Here is a 12,650-nt window from a genome sequence, read left to right as displayed (position 1 = left end):
GATCGATCTGAAGTCAAACAAATAGGATAATTACATAATCTTCATTGACAAGCACTTTAGAAAGTCTCATTGAGTAGATGTTAGATGAGAAGACGGTGCCTGCAGCTAACGCTCAAGCTTGCATGTAGACCTACTCCATGAGAGCCATCTCCTGCTCTAGTCGCTCCCTGTTTGCTGGCTCATTAACGAGTTCACCAGTAGGTCGTAGGCCTGCTGAAACTGCCTCACATCCTCAAAACAAAACAATCATAAAATTCCTTAAAACTTAGATCATAAACTCAAAGATTCAGGTCTGTAATTCAAAGGGCCTCCGATTGTTTCGTTAGTATGACGTTGAAACTTTTCAACTAAACCCCATGAATCACTGTTGCCTAAAGGTAACCCACTGTGCAAGAACTGGTTGAATCAATGTTGTATCAATAAAAAATGTCAATGTGATGATGTTGAATCAAGAGTGGGGAAACTGATTGGATTTGAAAGAAGTCATCAACGTAAAGGGAATTTCGTCTTTTAACCTAAATCCAATTAGTTAATTTTTGGGGGATTTACATTGAATTCACATTAGTTGACAACTCAACCAAATGTAAATCAAAACGAGACGTTGAAATGACATCTGTGCCCAAGTGAAACTATATATCTGGTCTGATGAACGTTGCACAATTATGTAATTGGTTACCTGCTGGTTGAGCTTGGATAGTCCACTCAACACCATCCTCCCAGCGTGGGTGAGGTAATTGAGGGAGGTACTGTCTGAGGATGTCAGAGCCTGTGAGAACAAGACAGTACATTTACAAATAGTCCAGAAATGTTCATGAAGTGAAATACAAAAGGTGCCAAATTCACATTTTCTCACCTCCATAGCACGTCTGATAGCGGCCAGCCTCAGAGAGAAGTTGGTTGTCCCTTGGTATTCAAAGTAACGCCTGTAAATAGAAATGTTCAATAACAAATGTTCAACCTAAGAAGCTAAAACATCAGTGCCATGAAATTAAGAAATCATTTTATGTTAGCCTATATTATAACTGCAGGACTCAGAAAGACCATACCAATGTAGGATCTTAATTTGATCACTCTTTTGTTGCTGAGAATTTTCCTGCACGGCAGGAAATGCAAACTTGTAGCGTATTTGGAATTTTCAAGTTTGTAATTTCCACTTTGAAATTTTAGACTCGATTTGCCCTAACGAAAAATGTATCTGTTGCTGCAGGATTATTTTCCCTGCTGTAGCAAACTGTCTCAAATTAAGATCCTACATCTGTATAACTACAATATTGGGCAGATTATTTCAAAGCAAAGGTTTTTACTATAGATGAACACATGAAAGCGAACCCACCGCAACTGGGGCACATCTGCAGCATTATTTTGCTCCTCCACAAACTCCTCCTCAAACTCCTAAAACAGACATCACATTAACTTAAACTCTACTAAACTGCATTTCACCTGCAACATCAACTGAAGCAGACAAAACATTCAGTGACATCACAACAATACTTTCATCTTGACCTAACAACTTGACCCTTGACAGACAACACAAACCTATCGATACCAAAACAATGACACACACCTGTACACACAAGTACAAATGAAATAAGAATTATTGACTGTAGAAAGAGTTTTACCTGAGGAGTGCTGTCAGGGGTCTGGTCCTGGTCCTGGGTGGAGTGGTAAGGTGGAGGGGGACTGGGAGGGGAATCGGAAGGGAAAGGGGGAGGCGGAGAATTCTGGGAACTGGTGAGAGGAGCCAGAGGACGGCTCATGAGGGGGTGGTGATGATGTCAGAGGTGAGAACTGATATGCCATCATCTCATCCCCTCTCTCCTGGTACCCCTCCACTGTGGTGGAGATATCCACCTGCTGTTTAACACACAACATGTGACACTGTCAGCCCAACACTGAAAAACCACCATATTGAAAACCCCTCAACCAAACACTGAAATAAATCATAACACAGAGAAGCAACGGGGTGTCCTGGGCATCCTCATAATAGGTGAACTCAGACCTCCCCTCTTGACAAGGCCGGACATGAGTCCATGGATCCTTCTACCAAGGAACTAAAAAAATGAGGCAAGAGATTAGAACGTGTAATTTCATTTTCTGTCAACATGTATTTATTCAAATAGGTAAATGGACATTTGCCACTTTACATTTTTTCTGTGAAAAATTGCCTGACTGTACCTTAATACCAATCAGCTTCTTGTTGGTGAGGACCACCTGGACGAGACCCTTTAAAAGAGACAGAAAACATTACATTTCATCCAGGAAATATAAGTAGACCTATAGCATGTGTGCGTCATTTGACACAAATCAGGTGCATTTGAGACGAAAGACCAGTTGAGAATCTCTCACCCATGGGTCCAGGATTTTTTCCTGGATGACTCTGCTCCACCACAGCTGCTTCTCCACTCCCCTCACAATGCACAGGTGATGCATGTCCTCTTCATTTTGCTATAAAGAAAAAACTCCTTCAGTCTCAGACCTCTCTATATGTTAGCTGTAGATGTCTATAACATTTGGCAGGCGATTTCAGTTCTGAGTATAATCCCTGGCAGTGATATAGAGCCCACATGATGTTCGTACGATAAGTTTCCCCCTAGGTTTCAATTAGGGACAGACATACAAAAAGAAAACCCAGAGACAATTGGGAGTTCAAATACACAGGTGTGTTCATAAATGTTAAGAATATGTCTGAAGTACCTGCACTCGTCCATAATGGATATTCCAGTAATGGAAATGAAACGAACTCCCAGTTCCCAACCAGCTGCAACTTCTCATAGGAAAACCAGAGTCTTCCCTATTTGGCTGAAAAACAAAGACATCCCCTAATTATAGAGATTGCTCTGTGATTAATAAGACACACAATTGTGGAGATAGAGGACATGGTAATGTGTACTATTACTAATCAGCTATGACTGTCTAATAATGTGATTGACTACCTGTGAATGGCTATCTGAAGGTGCTGACAGTTCGTCAAGCACTAGCCTCCCAGCTTCAGTGAGGTGAATGGTAGGCTCCTCAATAACCAATTTGGAAGTCTGTGAAAAAAAGGGAACAGGGTAAAGTAAATTCTCCCTATAAGATCAGATGAGCTTTGGTTAATAATGTGTTTGGTTACCTGTGTGTTTAACACTGCAAGCTCTGTTACCAGCATTCTCCCAGCACAGTGAGGTAGTAGACTGGTTTGGCCTTGGAGAAGACAGGCTATGAAGACAAGGAATATGTTTTTTCATTATGTGGTTTTATAGAAAACTAGTGACTTGATGTTAATCTTTAATATCCTCTAAAGACCAGAGAGTATCAGAATGGATAGACTCACAAAAATAGGAACACACAAGGGTCCAGACCAAGGGATTAAAGCCAGACAGGACCGGTGCCCAACCTCCTCATCAACGTACTAAGGAACAAGACAGGATCAATTTAAGAGTCAGTTTGAATGATAGACTGGTACTGTATAGGAGTAAAATATTGGCATAGGGAAGATTGCAAGAGGAGGCCACTGCAATGATAATAGTTGAAATACACAGGTCTGAGATATAAATGTTAAGAACATGTCTGAAGTACCTGCAGATGAATGGCTACCTCTTCAAGCTGAGAGGACAGTTCATCCAATACCATCATGCCAGCACGAGAGATGGAAATGTGCTGCTCAGTCTTACAAATCTGTAAGAAAATGAGGGAACAGTTTTAAGGGCATCAAAGTATCCCACTACCATAGTAGATACCGAAGGTAATCCTGCCAATTAGATAAAAAGAGCTTTGTCCAATAATCTGCATGGTTACCTGTGTGTTTAACACCGCCAGCTCTCTCACCAGCATCCGTCCAGCATGGGTAAGGTAATAAGTTGGCTGCAGTGTTACAGACTATTACAAAAATAGGGAATATGTTTACAGAAATGTATTTTCATATTGTTCTACAGAAAGCATCATGTTTATGTTTAAGTTACATAAACCAGTCTAAAGACCAAAGAGTATCAGAATGGATGGACTTACAGAGCTGGGAACCCACAGAGACCAGACCAAGGGATTAAAGCCAGACAGGTCCGCAGCCCAACCTCCTCATCCACATACTAAGGAACAAGACAGGATCAAATTAAAAGTCAGTTTGAATGATAGACAGGCAGCCTATTGGTCTGACAGACTGCTAGTAGGGAGGATCACAAGAGGAGGCTACTGCATGATAGATTCTGAGACACTACAGGTCTGTGTTGAAAGGTTAAGAAACATCTGAGGTACCTGCATATGAATGGCTACCTGTTCATTTTGAGAGGACAGTTCATTCCATACCATCCTCCTAGCTATCTGTGAGAAAATGAGGGAAACGAACATCAAAGTATTTCACTACCGTAGGGATACTGAAGGTAATCCCTGCCTATTAGATCAGATGAGCTTTGTCCAATAATATGCATGGTTACCTGCGTGTTTAACACTGCCAGCTCTCTCAGCAGCATCCTCCCAGCATGGGTAAGGTAATATGTTGGCTGCAGTTATAAAAAATAGGGAATATGTTTACAGAAATGTATTTCCATATTGTTCTTCAGAAAGCGTCATGTTTATGTTTAAAGTACATAAACCAGTTTTAAGACCAGAGAGAAGACCAAAGAGTATCAGAATGGATGGACTTACAGAGCTGGGAACCCACAGAGGTCCAGACCAAGGGATTAAAGCCAGACAGGGGCCGGTGCCCAACCTCCTCAACCACATACTAAGGAAGAAAATCAGGATCAATTTATGAGTCAGTAAAATGACAGTTTGAATGACAGATTGTTATTGAACCAATCCTGCTAATGAAGCAGTATTGTTATAGCCTGGGTGCCAGTCTGTTTCAGCTCTCTGTCCACTCCTTATGGGATTGTGATGCCAATATCATATTGCCACAATGGAATTGGCAAGAGAGCAGAAAGACTGGCACCCAAGCTATTGATAGGCCTGCAGCATTCTTACCTGAACAAGGACTGGGTCCTCCTGGTCCAGGGTGGGCTCATTATCTTTATGAAAAACAATAAAGGATTGTTTTCTCTAAGTTTAAGAAATACTAGCTACAAGACACCAGACATCTGTCCATGTAGTTAGGCTGATCATATATTTACTTGTGTTTTATATTGTATGACATCAAATGTATTTATGTGTCTGCATAATGTACTAACATGTTCCAATTAAACCTAAAGCAAAGGTTTGGTTTCAAAGGAGCAAGTTTGTTTGTTGTTGTTAATCTAGGGCTACACTGTAAAAAAATGTCATCACCATGATTGCTACTTAAATGACACCCTATTCCCTATTTAGTGCACTACTTTTGACCAGCGCCTTTTAACCATAGAACTATGGGTCCTGGTCAAAATAAGAAATAGGTTATTGGGTGGCATTTGGGACTATTACTATTTAGACATTGTCAAATATGTAAACTTACCCTCCTCAACCGTGACAACACGGTCCACGCTCTCCACGGTGGCCAGTGCATCCTCACCGATACCGTAATATTTGCTATAAAAGTAGACTGCTGAACCGGACGCAAACAACAGGCCAGCTGCACTCAGAAGCGCTCTCGCGAGGAATCTCAGCGGGGTCGCTGTCAACAAACGACTGAACATAGACCTACTCATTATCGCTCTACATACTGCAGTGATTTTGACTGAGTTCAAAACCATCTGACAATTCTTTCTTAGAATTACAGGGTTTTATGGGGACCATTAATACGTCAAATTCTTCCATAAGTCATGGTTGGCTATGTCACAATGGGACAAACATGTTTATCAAACTGATTAAAAAACACTCAACAGTGACATCAATTAAATTGAATTTTGAGCATGATTTGGGAGTTTATACAATTGTAAACTATGAAACCATTGTTTAGAGAACAGTAAGAGTATAACCATTTAGAAAATACTGTATCAATGGCTCTGAGTAGGAGTCGAAGGGCACAATGCGCTCGCCATGGTTCTGAAAAAGAACGTTGCTGCGTTCATCAGCTCTGTGATGTTCTAGGCGGAGACACTCACTGAACCACTCACTTTCACGTTCAAGGTGTCAAAGCGTTCAACCAACATGCATTGGACTAAAACATCATTCAAATAGTTACTAAAAAGCCTACAGATATGTTTTACATTATTATTTTAAATCTCCTGCATAAATCAGCTGAGATAGCCTACTCTTCTCATCTCTTCGCCCTCCTGCCCTGGTGGTTATATCTGAGCGTTTTGATAACTGATTGATAATTTGGATTATTCATATCCAAAGTGAAATGCTGATTGTGTCATATTTATAATGTAGGCCTAGTAGCCCACGTTTCATGACATAACCCTAATCCTAAAATAGACTAAAATTGAAACCCTGGGCGAGCACACAAGCTCTGGCTGACAGCCGGCAACAATAATACATCCAACGAGGGTGGCTGTTGAGGAAAAACCAGTACACCAACACACATCTTCATTAGGAGATAAAAGTAATCAGAGGCTAAAAGAAAATGGCAGACAATAGAAATCGAATGCGTATGTTACGGCTGGTTAGTGTTTTAATTACGAAGGACTCCCACAAATCTATTGTCTCTCTAAAAAACTGTAGGCTGCATATTGGTGGTCAAAGTGGTCGAAACGGTGTAGTGATCCTCGCTAATACAGTGAGCCACATTACAATTCTGACTGTTAACATATAGACTAATATGCTATAAATTGTGTTCTTACACTGGTACAGTTATGCCCTATGAGAGATGTACAACTGCGCATGTGCGAAAATAAACAAAAGGGCATTTTTCCCGCGTTCTGGTTGAAACACCAACGATGAACATGTGTGTTTATTCCTCCGTTAAGTAAGCCGGTATTCCTGTCCTGAAGATGACCGCACCAACAGGTTATGGGCCCAGGAGGGAACATGGAAGCCGATGGAATAGATTATGTTTCGACGGAGATGAAAAAAACTACGAAGTTATGGGAGACGAAGTTTTTGGGACACTTGCGCTTGCTAGGGCTAAAGGCCACCATATTGAGCGTGGATGAAGATGAAGAAGACGGAGAGAAAAATGAAGAAGCCTACGCCGAATTGATACAGGTTTTGGATGATAAAAGTCTTTCCCTGATAATGAGAGAAGCAGCAGATGATGGGAGAAAAGCGTTGAAGATATTGAGGGAACATTATGCAGGTAAAGGGAAGCCACGTGTGATTAGCCTCTACACTGAGCTAACTTCTCTTCAGAAAGCCAGTGACGAAAGTGTTACGGATTATATCATTCGTGCTGAGACGGCTATTACAGCACTGAGGAATGCTGAAGAGACTTTAAGTGACGGGCTGTTGATTGCAATGATTCTGAAAGGTTTGCCCGAATCATTTAAGCCGGTTTGCCATCCACATAACGCAGAGTGACGAGCCAACAACTTATGGCAAGTTCAAAACCAAGTTGAGGAGCTATGAAAGCACCGAGAAGTTTAGCGCCATTTCCACTGACGACAACGTGATGAAGGCAAGTAACAATAAAGTTAGCTGGCCAAGAGGAAGAGATAAAGGGACCGAGATAACCTGCTTCAACTGTGGCCGGGGAAAGGGCACAAGGCCCGGGAATGTACTGTTACTGGAGAGCACAGAGAACGGAGACAGTGGTGTAGTTTTGCAAGCGCTCCACTCATACTGACGCAAATTGCAGACGAAAAGGAAGAGACAATGTGAAACAAGCAACAGATGCTGAAGGCCACACATTTGCATTCAAAAATAAGTGACTGTCAGCTTCGTGGACTGAAACATAAAGGGCTGATGGTTGATACGAGAACGCGTCACATATAGTCACGGACATCGGGAAGTTTAAGGAGTTTGACGAGACTTTCAAACCGGAAAAACATTCCGTGGAGCTGGCTGATGGAACAAGAACGAATGGTGTCGCGAGAGGGAGAGGTGCAGCGGAGGTTTACCTGAGAGACAACACGGGTCGTCGGGTGAAAACAACGCTGACAGGCGCTGTACGAATGCCGTCGTTTCCACAGGACATTTTCTCTGTTAAAGCAGCGACAGCCAACGGAGCTTCAGTCAACTTTCGACAGGGTGTAACAAGCTCATCCACAAGAACGGTACCACTTTTGACATCGAGGAGCTACGATAGACTTTACTATCTTAACACTGTAAGTGATGAAAATGATGATGGATGTCATGGGTGCTATGATATTCACATTGGCACAAAATTCTTGGCCACTGTAATTTTGAGGATGTGTCAAAGTTAGAAAATGTGACAGAGGGAATGAAAATCACAGGTAAGATTGACAAATCTACCCTCAACTGTGAAATCTGCACACAGGGAAAATTTGTTCAGAGCAGAAACAGAGAGCCTGATGAAAAGGCAAAAGCAGCTCTTGAGCTTGTGCACACTGATTTGGCTGGCCCCTATTGAGCCAGAGGCGAAAGATGGGTTCAGATATACTCTAGCATTTACGGATGATTATTCAGGGGCAGTTTTTGTGTATTTCCTAAAAGCAAAAGTGATACTGTAAAAGCTACTGAGAAGTTTATTGCTGATGTGGCCCCTTATGGAAAAATAAAGTGTGTCAGGTCAGATAATGGCACAGAGTACACAGCCAAAGAGTTCCAGTCACTGCTCAGTAAGAATGCCATAAGACATGAAACTTCAGCCCCTTACTCACCCCATCAAAATGGGACCGCTGAGAGAAATTGGAGAACACTGTTTGAAATGGCAAGATGCATGCTACTTGAGAGCAACCTACCAAAGAAATTGTGGACATATGCTGTAATGACTGCTGCAGTAATTCGCAATAGGTGTTACAATAAGCGTGTAGAGACAGACTCCAGCACTACATGTTTACTGGGAGAAAGCCTGATCTTTCAAAGATGAAAGAATTTGGATCTGTTTGCTATGCATACAGACAGAACAAGAAAAGTTGGACTCAAGATGTGAAAAGGGTATTTTTTGTCGGGTATGATAAAAATAGTCCAGCATACCTAGTCTACTACCCAGACACTGGAAAAGTTCTTAAAAACAGATTAGTCAAGTTCGTTACAAAAAGGTGTAGTCGAACGCCAAACTCAGACAGATTTGGAAATGAGTGATGATCTTCGTGGGGAGAGATTTCAATCCCCATGCCAAAAGCCAAGATGGCAGATCAAAATTCGAAGAGACACAAGATGTGCAAATCGAGACTTCAGATAGTCAGAGTCCACGCTATCCAGACAGAGAGAGGAAGAAGCCACAGTACTTAAAAGACTATGAGTGTAAAGTGAAGTGTGATGACTAGATACCACCTAGTGTTGACTACTGCTACAGAGTAATGTGCAATGCACCACAAACCTTCAAAAGAAGCAATGATTTCACCAAAATCAGAGATTTGGGCTACTGCTATGAAGGAGGAGATGGATTCCCTTAGGGAAAATGATACATTCACATTGACCACACTGCCAGAGGGTAAAAAAATGCAGTGGGGGGCAGGTGGGTCTATGCGGTCAAAAACAATTCAGATGAGACTGAGACATACAAGGCAAGATATGTTGCAAAGGGATATAGTCAAGGGCAGGAATAGACTATAAGGAGACTTTTTCTCCAACTGCAAATATGACATCAGTACGTTGTTTGATGCAGCTAGCAGCTCAGTATGACTTAGAGTTACATCAGATGGATGTCAAAACAGCATATCTACATGCTCCTATTGACTGTGAAGTGTACATGGAGCAACCAGAGGGTTTTGAAGTCAGGTCAGATACAGGTGAGCAACTAGTCTGCAAACTGAACAAGTCACTGTACGGCCTGAAACAGTCAGGAAGGAACTGGAACAAAATGTTGCATGATCACCTTAGTGAAAATGGTTTTACACAGAACCCAGCTGATCACTGTGTTTACAACAAACAAACTGCAACAGAAAGGATCATTTTGATAATTTGGGTCGATTATCTAATTATCGCTGCTAGTGATAGTGACTCACTCACAAGTGTAAAAGAAATGTTAAGTGAAAAATTTAAGATGAAAGATCTTGGGAGGCTTGGACATTTCCTAGGCATTGATTTTACACAAAGTGAAGGGAAAATAAAGATGAGCCAAACAAGGTACATAACCAAGATACTGGAAAGGTTTGGTATGTCAGGACTGTAAAACAAGGTCAACACCATGTGAAAAAAAAACAAACTTTGATGGTGATGGTGAACCTATTGATTCAAAAAGGTATCGGAAGTGATAGGCAGCTTGATATATGTTATGACATGTACAAGACCGGATATCAGCTGGATTGTCAGCAAGCTGTCACAATACCTATCAGAACCAAAAGAGCAACACTGGATAACAGCTAAACATGTGTTGAGGTACTTGAAGGGGACAATGAATCAGGAGTTGTGTTACAAAAAGGGGGTGGAAAAACTCAACCTCGTAGCATATAGTGATGCTGATTGGGCAGCAGATCAAAGTGACAGACGAAGCATAACAGGGTATTGTTTTAGTTTAACTAAATGTGGACCTGTTATTTCATGGAGGTCTAAGAAGCAGCCAACAGTAGCTTTATCTACATGTGAAGCAGAGTACATGGCACTGGCTGCTACTACACAAGAAAGTTTGTACCTTGTACAGTTATTGGGCCAGATGGATAGTGAGTGCCAATATGCACCAGTAACAATCTTTGAAGATAACCAAGGTGCAATTGCTCTGTCAAAGAACCCAGTATGTCGTCAGAGATGTAAACATGTTGACATCAGATATCATTTCATTCGATCTGCGCTCAGTGATGGCAAAATAAGTATTGAATATTGTCCAACGGCAGACATGGTTGCAGATGTTTTGACTAAACCTGTAACGAAGTTCAAAAATGAAAAATTCTTGGGTTATATGTTTGGAATGTAAACTGACATTTGTGAGATGTATAACTGTAAGCTAAATGTGTTGATAGTTAGGTTGAATACGACTTGTACAGTATAAGAGCAAGTGGGGGTGTTAACATATAGACTAATATGATATAAATTGTGTTCTTACACTGGTACAGTTATGCCCTATGAGAGATGTACAACTGCGCATGTGCGAAAATAAACAAAAGGGCATTTTTCCCGCGTTCTGGTTGAAACACCAACGATGAACATGTGTGTTTATTCCTCCGTTAAGTAAGCCGGTATTCCTGTCCTGAAGATGACCGCACCAACACTGACCAAGTGGGTTAAATCTATTTGGAGCGATGCGTAGGGTGTGTGCCTTTCACGCATGTAACCTGGGTTCGCTTCCCCGCCCCTTGTTTGCTACACTATTTTAGGAAAGGGACATCTTCATGACCAACAATCTTACTCTAAAAACGTTTGTGAAAAAAGTTTGGTCAGTCTGTGAAAGTTAGAAAAGGTTGGTTAGTCTGTGAAAGTTAGAAACTTCCAGCAGGAATTGACAGTCATCAGTCAAGGTGGTTGGATTATATAGCTACAGTGGTGCTATGGTTCCAAAAGTGCTGGTGATAAAATTAACATTACTGGCATACACATTTCAAAACAAAAGCCTATGATCAGGTATGGAGTTTTGGAAATGTTGTTAAACCCAACAGTCTATACTCTATAGCACAAAGTGTGATGTCCCCGATGATAAAATTGCATGTTACTCTAATTGTGAGATGTGTTACAGTTTACAATAGGCTACTTGGGTCTACTATACCTTCATCCCTTTATTAAAGCATTCGGTTGCTAGCATTATCTCCACAAGCAAGGGTATCCTGGGGAAAGACAAATCTTCTCCTCCCAGTAGACTAACTGAATCAAAGCCTCTAACATTACTCCTAGATAGCCATGTAAACACGAACCTCAGTGGCAGAGCTAAAGCTCATCTGAGATCTTGCATAGGCTGCTGTTTACCATAATCAGGATATTTTTTACAAACCTTGGCGATACTTTCTTTGTTCTCGATTCGGAAGAAACTTGTCTCTTATGAACATCTGTGTGCAGTTGCAGGTGGAACTCCAAAAAACAGAGAATATTCAGAAAAATATTAAATCCACTTTTTGTATTGAGCGATAAATACCCCTTGCATATGTGTAGAACTTTCTTTTGGTCGCACTGTGGGAAGTGCTGTCATTAAGGCTACTTCTACAAGCGGCCGTAGCCGCTTCGCATAGAAACGACTAGTTACTGCAACGGTGTTGGGAAATGTGAGATGTGCACAGCTAAAATGCCGAGGACTTTGCAAAAGGTGGATTTAATATATTTTTTGTCGAATTTTCTCTAGTTTTTGGAGTATGCTACCTGTAACTGCACACAGACGTTTATAAGAGACACATTTCTTCCTAGGTTAGGGGTCTATAATTGTAAAATAAATGTGTTTGATTGAATAACTAGCCTAATCTAACTATCGTGGTCATACATCTGGACTCTTCATCATCATCATCAACACTTTGAATTACTAAGGAATATTCCAATAGCAACTGGTTGCTAGGGGAAACGAGACACTAGCATTATCCTCTTGTTGTGAGACTGAGAGGGAGGATTGGAGAAGTGCACGAGGAGGGGTGGGAAGCAGAGAAGACGGAGCATGGTTGAAATTCCACCAAATGGATAAGAAGAGGCAGACAAAGTTTGACACATTTATGTTTTCAGTGGTTGACCGACACGAATGAACGAGTAAACCTTGTTTTAGCCTAGTGAAGTATCACAAATTAATACCTCAGTATTAATTATCCACTGCACGGAATCTCCATGAGGGCACAAGTCTGCATGACGAT

The 12,650-nt window shown here is 41.3% G+C and overlaps 2 long non-coding RNA genes across 2 annotated transcripts; both read right to left on the bottom strand.

The window, feature by feature from the left end:
* Positions 1-2,004: 2,004 nt before the first annotated feature.
* On the bottom strand, positions 2,005-2,741 carry LOC123490716. Its single transcript, XR_006661022.1, has 4 exons — positions 2,695-2,741; positions 2,347-2,445; positions 2,176-2,223; positions 2,005-2,051 (listed from the first exon to the last, which is right to left on the bottom strand). It is a non-coding gene; the product is annotated as an uncharacterized LOC123490716 (long non-coding RNA).
* A 32-nt stretch (positions 2,742-2,773) lies between these two features.
* On the bottom strand, positions 2,774-3,159 carry LOC123490717. Its single transcript, XR_006661023.1, has 3 exons — positions 3,113-3,159; positions 2,934-3,032; positions 2,774-2,799 (listed from the first exon to the last, which is right to left on the bottom strand). It is a non-coding gene; the product is annotated as an uncharacterized LOC123490717 (long non-coding RNA).
* Between the last annotated feature and the right edge of the window lie 9,491 nt (positions 3,160-12,650).

This window comes from Coregonus clupeaformis, unplaced genomic scaffold, assembly GCF_020615455.1.
Source record: "Coregonus clupeaformis isolate EN_2021a unplaced genomic scaffold, ASM2061545v1 scaf4519, whole genome shotgun sequence".
NCBI classification, from domain to species: Eukaryota; Metazoa; Chordata; class Actinopteri; order Salmoniformes; family Salmonidae; genus Coregonus; species Coregonus clupeaformis.
This window is presented reverse-complemented; position numbering and strand designations above follow the sequence as displayed.